Below are 11,069 nucleotides of genomic sequence, written 5' to 3' on the forward strand. Positions count from 1 at the left end.
TAAATGGCCGACCGTGTCAGTCGACTAGGTAAAAGGAAAACCGTGCAATTTCGAGGCACGTTTGTGTGGATCATTGTATTCTACTTTTACAACATCGTTCTACCCATATGCATTTTATAACAAACGGTTACAAACGCTTTTCTAAATACCAACTCGACCGATCCAAGCCAACGTGTTCCTTTAAAGACAATTAATGGACACCTTTGGTAATTGTCAAAGACCAGTATTCTCAGTTGGTGCATCTCAACATATGCATAAAATAGCAAACCTGTGTGCAAGCCTGTGGCAGGGGATTCTGCCCCTCCCCCACCGGAGATTCTCTCCCCCTTATGGCAAACGGTGTACAAACTTCTTCAGTTAGCGCCCTCTTTTGAGACCTTCAAAAAAGTTGGGTCACCCAAACGCTGAACCCCAAAATCCAATTTTACGTGACCCGTTTCTGGGTCAGCTTGACCCATATACATACGTCTCCTGGAACATACAGACCTGGGCTAGTTTTTAACCCGGGAATTTTTAAAGTTCAGTCATACATGACGGAATTATTCGGACCAGGTTCCGGAGCAAAGTGACCCAGAACTCTGGCCGGCTTTCCATAAAGTAATGATGAATACACTCTTAAAAAAATTGGGCAATGAGAGACCAACCCATAGACCAATGTTGGGAAGCATACCAACTGCCCACGCAATTGGTCTTTGGTTACCCATCGAGGTTGGGTGTTGCAATTTAACATTAATTGGGAAAAACAGTTTATCCCAATAATTGGTTACTTACAATTGCCCTGCAGTTGGTCAAATTTAATTCACTATTTCGTTGGTTGTATTTTATTCACCCAAGAGTTGGTTAAATTTGAATAACACAACCATTGGTAAATTTAATTTGGTTGGTTAAATTTGGTTGGTTAAATTTAGTTTACCATTTTGTTGGTCGTTTTGATTCACCCAAGAATTGGTAACATTTGTATTACAAAATTATTGGGTAAATTAAATTACACCAATAATTGGTCTTTGGTTGGTTAAATTTAATTTACTGTTTTGTTGGTCGTTTTTATTCACCCAAAAGTTGGTTACATTTACCTTACACAAATATTGGGTAAATGTAATTACACCATTGTTGGTCTTTAAAATGAACTCCTCTAGTTGGTTAAATCGAAGTTACCAACAGATGGTTATAAATTTACTACTTTGTTGGTTTTTTGTATTCACCCAAGAGTTGGTTATATTTGCATTATTACACAATCATTGGGTAAATATAGTTACACCAAGTATTGGTAAATTAGAAAACTACTCCAATAGTTGGTTAAATCTCTTTTACTAATAAATGGTTTTAACCAATTTAACCAATTCATGGTAATTATTGCCTTAGTAAAATGGTTACTGAATGTGTTTTATATATTTTCTCCCAATAAATGATCTTTGATTTTCAGTAGTACCCGTGAATAGACAAACAATAACTTCTTGTTGGTAATTTATTTACCAATCAATTTAGCATACAAGTAAAATTGTTATCCATTAATTGGTATTTATGATGCACTGTTGACAAACGTTGGTCTGTAAACCTTACCTACAAAAAGGGGGCAACAGAATAGAGACAGTTAAACATGAAAGCCATCATTTACAAGAGTTTTAATAAGTCTTGTATGACATTTTTTAACAAAATTATACATAATAACTTTCTTTGATAACAAAATATATGGTCAATCTCGAGCTCTTAAACACCAAACCAATTTGGATAAAATCCTTCTCTGTACAAACGAACAAAGCAGGCAAGAGTAAAAACATACCTGTTCAGTTTAAAACTACTTGCATATATGAGGAATCTTATGCCATCGATTAGATTAACTGTGAAGACAGAGCCCAATTTAATGACACTGCTTACCGTCATTAATCAAAATACTGGCAATTACACTAGACGAATATTCTATGCCTGTGTAAGCATAATTATGGGTTAGCAAAGACTATTCTACTTGTGCGTGTACACACTTCAGGTAATGAAGGATTTCTCACTTACTTTGCTAGCACAGAAAATCTGCCTTTTAAACAAACTATAATGATACACTCTTTTGATAAACATGACAACAATTAACTATTATACTGGTATGAGATCCTTACACTCAAATGATTGGTACATCATCAGAAACAAACTAATTGCAGCAGATTATTGAAGTTTGTAAAACTTTAAATTTAAATCATTCTGATAAATTATTCCTGAGATGATTTAATATTTGTGAAAAAGATTGGATGTGGCAAGTGCGCATGCTCATACTGTAAAGACTATCATATCCTCTAAAGGAAGTAATGCTAGTGTTTTTGGCCATGTACACTTGCAAAAAAAAGCATTTTCCAAGCATTTTGTTATAAATTATGGAAATAGGCTTACTAGGATAATAAAGATGCTTTATCATTTCAAAAAGTAATTCAAGTTAGCTTGCACTACTTTGGTATTAAACAAATACTGAAGTGAAAGTTGTGGAGCAGTATACAGTGACTGAATTGGATGAGTTTTTACAATGTTGTTTTGCTAAAGAATGTTCGAACCAGTAGTGATAAACACGACGTTGTTATTGTCACTGAATATGTATGAGGTATAATAAAATAATAATAACATGTTTTTATGGGTTGGAAGTTGATGAAGTACTTGGTAGTTTGTCAACTTCCTTGGGGAACTAATATCATCTAACAATCCTCCAAACAATGTTATTTGTATAATACCAAATTGAAGCTTATATGAGCAATCCAACTTTTGCGACATCATACCCATCTTTATAGAACCAGTAACATTTTTGGAGAACAAGATTACAGAAATTTGGGGTCCATTATTTTTTTAAACTGATGTATAAAAAACAAAAAATGAAAACAAACTTGTAATGAATTTAACTTATATATTTGTCATGAGATCCTGAAACTTAAATGATCCTGAATCTTAAAAAAAAAACTGATTGAAAACATCAGACTACTGAAGTTGGTAAACGTTTAGATTTAAATCAGCCTGATAAATTATTCCTGAGATAACTGAACATTTTTAGAGAACAAGGAACTTGAAAATTACAGAAATTTGGCGTCCATTAGTCTTTGAAAACCAAAGAAGTGCTTTTCATTACTTTTGAGCAGAATTTTTTGTGTGATTCATCAGAAAAGCTCTGATATCGCGCACTGCTGGGCGAGCGGTTCCTGGCAGGTTGTAAACAACACACTGCAAAAATTCCCAGACTGCCTTAACAGACACTTGATAACTGAGATTTAGCACATAATGCGCCTTAAAAGCAATGTCTACTGCATCAAGCAATGAAGAAGACTCCACTGCACGCCTTTCAATTACCACAAATGTCTGGCTTGGCAGCAACTTGTTCCCAGTAAAGAGGCCAAGTATGTAGGGCTGTGGTTTGTCCTTCTCACTGATGTTCCCCAGATACTGCTCGATGTTGGTTGTAGCCTTGAAGAAAATATAAAACCAAATTTATTTAAGCAGTTAAATTAATCTATTGTGAATCTTTAAGGAAGGTTGCGACACAACTAACACTTCAGTTTAAGGTATGATACATCATTGGTTTTGGAGAAGTATATTCATTCCAATAGTCCAGTTTTCAAGAAACACACAATAACTAAGTGAATATTTTATCAAGCTAGTTAGCTAAACATATTTTTGAGAAAACAGCAAAATAAGGTTTCGGTGTTATCAGTGATTTTGTTCATGTTCATTAGTTTTATGCAACTGGAACAAGCCGTAACATTCTACTCAAAACAGAAAAAAAAAATTCTAAGGTGAAAATAAACCCAGGAGGATATGTACTAGTTTGAACCTTTTGTATACTTTTAGTAAATGTTTAGGTTTAAACTAATCCGTAAATGTTTGATCTTTATACTATTTTTGTTTTGCCTTGCCTGCTATGCTATGCTATGCTAGTGCTATGGCTCAACTTTCTTTGCATCGCCTTACCTTGCTTCACTTTACAAATTAATTGTTAACTTTAGCAACTGTTGAAAACCTTCAATTATATCCAATTTACCGGTTTGAGGTGGATGAAAGATGTCAAGCTCTGTGCTAAAGCACACCGTCCACCAGACTTGCCTTTAGCCCTTCCTCCAAGTAGTACCGGCAGAACTAGAAGTGCTAAATTATTCTTCTCAACTGTAATGTGAAACATGGAAAAAGTGTAAGACACCTAAAGCATGTGAAACCCATGTTATAGCGACCAGTTAATGGATGGAAGATAGCTAGACACAACTTACTTCCGATCTCCAACCTCTTAGAAATTTGAGTCGGGTGCCAATCTTTGGTATCAGTTCTTGTATTGATGCCTCGTCAAGCAACTCCAAAGCTGCTTTGTCTATCTGATTCTCTGTAAAATGAACATAAATGTTTTTCTTAGCAAATTTACGAACTAAAAATGTTTGCTGCACTTAAAATTACAAAACACTTTCTAGTCCCAGGTTTTTTGGCAAAAGGAAGGAAGAAACCCATTTTGATTATTTTTTTCAAGATGTTTTGACCACCTGATTTACATCTTTCATTGGCTACAGTGTTGTTGGAAACATGACCAAATCAAAGGTTTCGCTCAATTTGATGTTTTCAAATGTGGAATTGTTCATTTTTAGACATTTAAAAAAAAATAGAAACTGAAAAAATAAAAATCCACCATGTGGACATGAAAAGGGATGCAGGTAGGGACGAGGAACTGCTTAAGTTTGATTTTGATTTAGGAATAACTAACATTAAGTATGAAAGGAATACTTTTCATGTTTAGGAAGGGTGTAGAAATGGGATTTTCATTTTTATTTTTTTTGTAAACCCAAACTGTAGCCTTGGTGAATTTTGAATCTCTGAAAATAGGCATAGGGGCCTACATATTTTATTTACAAAAAAGGGAAAAGATAATTTTTACCCCGACCCCTGAATAAGAAAAACAGTTTGGATAGTCATTTGTTTAAATTGTCAAATCAAACATATCTGCCAAGTTGTATGTAATTTGGCCACAAAACGTACAAAAATTACATAAAAAGATAGGCCTACTTATGTAGGACAAAATTATGAACATACACTAACTTGGGTTGATATTTTTTACTTATAAAGTGGATAACAACAGACCATCCGTTGGTCAATAAATAATAGCAAAATATTTCTACCAAGAGATGGTGTAAGTTTTTCCCAAAGTCCCAACAACTAGGGTGGCATCAACCATCTCGGTTGGGTAATGTAAACCTATAGACAGTTCACCCAATAGGATGGAGAACAGTAGACCATCTGTTGGTCAATAAATAACGGCCAGTTATTTTCACCAAGAGATGGTGTAAATTTTCTCCAAAGTCCCAACAACTAGAGTGGCATCAACCATCTCAGTTGGGCTTAAACTAGTTACCCAAATACAGTTTCCAACAAATGGTAGTTTAATTAAGTTGACCAACTCAATGCAGATGAGTTGGGTAAATATTTTCAAAAAATTGTACCAACAAAGTTATCAATATTCACCAAAAATTGGTAAAAATTGCTTTACCCAAATTACTTTACCCAAAATTACTATTTTTTACAACACGAAATGGGCAAAAAATTTACCTTGGCCCATATTATTATAACGCTTAGGACAGTTGGAGTAACATTTCATTATTAGTAATATTGGTCATCTTAAGATTTTGTTCAACAGCACTAAAAGTTAGGGATGAATGATTTATATAGAATAAGGTGGAAGGCACAGTTGTACCAAATTTCATGAAAATTGTCTGAACTGGACAATTTAATTTTGAAAATAAAGGGGAATGTCCCCACCACCAACCCCAACCCCCTCCTCCAAACAAACCAAAAAGAACCCTGTCCTGAGTGACTGATGGGTGATAAACCGTGGTTAAATCAAGGAAAACAGAACAGAAGAATAAAACCAATATCACTTATCAGATTGAATTAACTTTTTCCCCATCAGAGAATGGCCATTATGGCAGTGCGATTTGACGTCTGACATTGTTACACTCACTATCTGAATCATCCAATGGCGGCACTGCACTGTACTGCCCACTGTGTGGAGATCATGCTTGCTTTCGTTCTACACATTCTACACAGTAACGAATACCTACATACTACACCGTAGTAGCACACACTGGGGCAAACGCGGCTGATTGTGACAGGCTTTATTACACGTTATATCAGAAAAAGCCCAGTGCTAGTGTTACGGTAAGCCTGAGATTTCAATACTAGATTATGATTTCAGCTGATACATACCTTCAAAAACATTCAACAGATGTCCTACTCCCCATGATTCTAGTAACTCACCAACTGACTTGTCCACCATGACCGCCTCCATTCTACTAGTGCTACACAAGTACATAATATACGTACGGCTTTGCTTTTATTTTTAACACCAGCTAGTCGGCGGCAAAGCGCGTCGCGCGCTTTGTTTGGCACGCTGTGTGATGGCATTGGAATTTTCCACTGCAGTCTCCCAATCTGATGGTTAAAAAAAACACTTAAAAAGTGCAAAAATTCGAGATTTTCCCATCTCGTAGAGAAGATATTTACTTATTTTTTGGAACACATCCAAGTTATCGTGGCCGCACTATAAAATGTAATTACCACAATCATTATAATACATTAATGTAAAGCGTTGCGATACCTTTGCATAAGAACGCTAATAATAAGTGCTTTGATTATTATTATATTACTTATAGATTTTAGTCTCACATAATAATGTTGTAAGTCTATCCCAACAACTTGGGAGGCCATTTCGGTTGGGTTATATGAACCAACAGACAGTTCACCCAATAGAATGGAGATCCGTTGGTCAATAAATAACGGCCATTTTCACCAACAGATGGTGTAAGTTTGTTCCACACTCCCAAACAAGTAAGGATGCATTAACCATATCGGTTGTTGGGTAGGCCTAAGTCTACAGTTCACCCAATAGGATGGAGAACAACAGATCATCCGTTGGTCAATAAATAACGGCCAATTATTTTCACCAAGAGATGGTATAGATTTGTTCCACAGTCCCAACAAGTAGGGTGGCATCAACCATCTCGGTTGGGTAATTTAAACCTATAGGCATTTCACCCAATAGGATGGAGAACAGTAGACCATCTGTTGGTCAATAAATAACGGCAAAATATTTTCACCAAGAGATGGTGTCAATTTTCCCCAAAGTCCCAACATCTAGGGTGGCATCAACCATCTCAGTTGGGCTTAAACTAGTTACCCAATAAATAGATACAGTTACCCTACTAATGGTAGTTTAAGCGTTGACCAACTCAACGCATATGAGTTGGTTAAATATTTTCAAATTGTACCAACAAAGTGATCAATATTCACCAAAAGTTGGTAAACAAATTTTTACCCAATTATTTTTACCCAGCGTTTTTACAGTGTAGAAACATAATTTGAAGGGAAGGTACACATGTATACGCTTGGTAATCACTCTGAAAGTTAATAGCAGTAACAGCTTTTGGTAAGGGGCCTATGTTGAACACCTTTCATCAATATCCAATTGATGTGTCACTGGTACCGCTCCCAACACTACAGCCCGCATTTCTATACTCTAACAATGTGTAATTTGAAAAACAGATGTCCCCTGCTGGAAACGAATTAAGAAGTTTGCAGATGGATGTTCAAACGCTCTCATATTCAGGAAGTTTAACAGCAATACCCGTGAAGGGGAGCTGGTGCGTTAAAGAGAACGCTTGGGTGAATTTGCACCTTAAAAAGAAGCCGAGGTGCCGGTTTACCTTGACACAGCTTTTTGACTGTATTTGACTCAATGACTTTGACTTCGGGTTATTTGTAGTCAGAGAAACAATTGTTAACATGAAAGAGAGGGTATGCTCGAACTAGGTCATGCTTAATACAGCGAGCATATACCATCTGGGCCCAATTTCATGGTTCTGCTTACCGTAAGCACAGATATCGGCGCTTATGGAAGCAGGGAATCATGTGCTTATACGCCTCTCTTAATACTTATGCATGACGTCATAATTCTTACCAAAAATGAGGCTATGGGCGCACGCCCCCCCCCCCCCATCACTTGCAGTAGCTGCGCCCATCGCCTCGTTTTGGATTAGCATTGTGACGTACCTCATGCATAAATATTAAGAGAGGCGTATACGTCAATCTAGTTTCACGGGTTAGCGGCGAATTTTGGCTTCTGCGCGCGTGCGTAATCAACGTTGCTAGATATTCCACGCTTACAAGGCTAGCGCTGAAATTCGGCGCTTGCACGTAAGCGGGGAATCGTGATCGTAAGCGCGGAATTCGGCGGTAAGCAGAGCCATGCTCAATCAAATACCCCTATTACCACCAAGACTGTTTCAGATTATTGTAAGAGATACCAACACATGGTATATCATTTTCTCGGTTTGTATTACCTTGGATTTAGCCTTACCCTTTAAAACATGTGATGCACCGAAATTCATAAAAAACGGGTAATAAAAAAGACCTTCAACTCGAAACGGCCGACTTGGGTTGTTTTACGGTCGGTCGGAGACGGTCTCTCAAAGAGCATTCAAACAAAAGACAAGGGCCCAATTTCATAGAGAGCTAGCTGCTTAAGCCTACAAAGTTGCCAAGCACAAAATTATGCTTACTAGAATAGGGTTACCAGATAAAATAACATTTTACATGTATTAAATGTAACTGTATCCTGCTTAGTTTTGCCGAGCAGAAAAACGTTGAGCAATATTTTCTGCTTTTAAAGCAGCTCTTATAATGAAATTGGGCCCGGCCTGGTGTACCGATACTAGGGACCTTCTCGCAAGCTTAAATTACAACAGAGCCATATAGCCCGGGCTTCCTGCATGATTTGTACTCGTCCCAATGGAAGAAAATATTCAATCTTATGTTATATGGAGATTTTTAACTCTTCCATTTATTTAAGAAAAAAAATTACTAGGACATAGTTTTTAAATTTGTCCATTATGACCACGGTAATAGTATAGGTTTTTCGATGCCATACTGGAATGTAATGAGGTAAATCTATTTTTAAATAAAGGTTAAATGGTTTCTTATCGATTGAAGATTAAAATCTATCCAGAAGCTAAACAGTTCCAAAGTGCATCTGTGGTACCATTCCTCGAGAAAAGTCATGGACTCTAACAGTCTAGATGAAAAAGCATATTTGAAGACGCCCCCTCCCCACTCTCAAAAGTTCATGTGTCCCCGGAGAAGCACTCTTGCACTGGGATTCAAAGTGTCTAACAAATCAATACAAAGGGGGACCCAACCTGCTAACCTATAAACATAATATAAAGGATGTATGTTGTATGGGAGGAAAATAAACCAGCTTTAAAAACGAGTGTTTATCATTCTACAAGAATACTTCATTGACGTTTTGTCACTGAGTGCCACTTGGGCTGTCACTATTGTTCACTGTGTCTAGACCATGCTGCTGGATTGCATCGGGGTTGCTCGGGAAATTGTAGTCTGTCCTGTCGCCATGGTGATGAAATATGTCCGTAAGTCATGGTTACTGATAAACGGAAGAGTTCCTGGAATAAAACCCGATGCTGATATTAGTGAAGTATCTTTCTTTGCTAAAGGCAGTGGACACTAATGGTAATTACTCAAAATAATTATAAGCATAAAACCTTACTTGGTGACAAGTAATAGGGAGAGGTTGATGGTATAAAACATTGTGAGAAACGGCACCCTCTGAAGTGCCATAGTTTCTGAGAAATAAGTAATTTTCCACAACTTTTATTTCGAGACCTCAGATGTAGAACAATGAGGTCTCGAAATCAACCATCTAAACGCACACACCTTCGTGTGACAAGGGTGTTTTTTTCTTTCATTCATATCTCGCAAATTCGATGACCGATTAAGCTCAAATTTTCACAGGTTTGTTAGTGTATGTATGTGTTGAGATACACCAACTATGAAGTCTAGTCTTTGACAATTACCAATAGTGTCCACTGCCTTTAACTGATATCAGGGGATATTTTTAGTTGTCAGTTAGTTTCATATAATGGAATCGTCTCCCTTGTGATTTAAATTTGATTAAAATGTTTATTAAAATCAAAAATTATATTACAAGAGGGTGCCTCTAAGGTCAAAAGTATTGAAAGGATGTTGTAAAGATTGCAATTTTGTTCTAGATTGTACAATACTGCCATTTTTAAACATTTAAGCACTATATTTACCAGCCATAATGACCGTCTGCATCGGCATATTTGTACTGATGTATTATTTGCCGCGCTCAATCGCATTTTTGTCACATAATTACCTTTTTCCCTCTAAACCTCAATCGGTTACATATTTCGAACGAATACATGTACTGCCGGCCTGAGACATCATTTACTGGGTGGAATTGATCAACCAGATTGGGGAACGAAGCAAGCCGACGATCCGAAAGCCTCCTCGATCTAAAGCTTAGTTCTGTCAGAGGTAATTGAGTGGGCTTAAAAGTGACCGCTTTTGCCTTGATTGAACCAGAGAGCTTCGTTCCACTGGTGTATCGGACGGAAATTTTCGAGTGCTAAAACAAGTGCAACCAATTATTAGGTAGCTAGGCTTATTAGCAGCAGCTTTGGAACACAACACTTTTTTTTTTTGGTCCCGACAAGTTTTGTCTTGCTGTGCGTGGAGTATCTAGCCCTTCAGGATGAGGACTTTAAGTCGATATAACCACTGTTTGTCTCGTGTGAAGGTAATGTTTTTATATTGTACCATATTTTTAGCATTTGTTTACGGATTAGTAGATGCCATTCCCCAGCACACGTCGCAATCTCGGTGGTTTTTGTTATTTTTTATGTGTGAGATTTTTGCACGCGTTTTTTTGCTGTATTCTTTGATTTGAATTGTCCTCAAATCATACTTTATATCTTGCTGGCAATTAAACAAAACAAATTAAGGGACCCTCAAATACGACTCATGTTATCACTGTAACTCGTGTAGTATGGACGATCCTGCACTCTAAAACTTCTGGGTCAAACTTTAACCGTATTCCGGGTTCCCGTTGCGGTTGGTCTTGACCCATTGCTGGGTCATGACCTGGAACCTATGTCTACTTTGACCTCAAAACAGGTTTTACTGACGCATAATCTGAGTTAAAATCTTTTTTTTTTCTTTTCTTTTTTTACAATTTCCGGGTCAGCAAGACCCAT

The 11,069-nt window shown here is 37.0% G+C and overlaps 1 long non-coding RNA gene across 1 annotated transcript; it reads right to left on the reverse strand.

The window, feature by feature from the left end:
- Positions 1-1,809: 1,809 nt before the first annotated feature.
- On the reverse strand, positions 1,810-6,837 carry LOC117288285. The gene is made up of 4 exons (XR_004518868.1): positions 6,205-6,837; positions 4,227-4,336; positions 4,004-4,125; positions 1,810-3,429 (listed from the first exon to the last, which is right to left on the reverse strand). It is a non-coding gene; the product is annotated as an uncharacterized LOC117288285 (long non-coding RNA).
- Positions 6,838-11,069: the final 4,232 nt, after the last annotated feature.

Source organism: Asterias rubens, chromosome 3 (assembly GCF_902459465.1).
Source record: "Asterias rubens chromosome 3, eAstRub1.3, whole genome shotgun sequence".
NCBI classification, from domain to species: domain Eukaryota; kingdom Metazoa; phylum Echinodermata; class Asteroidea; order Forcipulatida; family Asteriidae; genus Asterias; species Asterias rubens.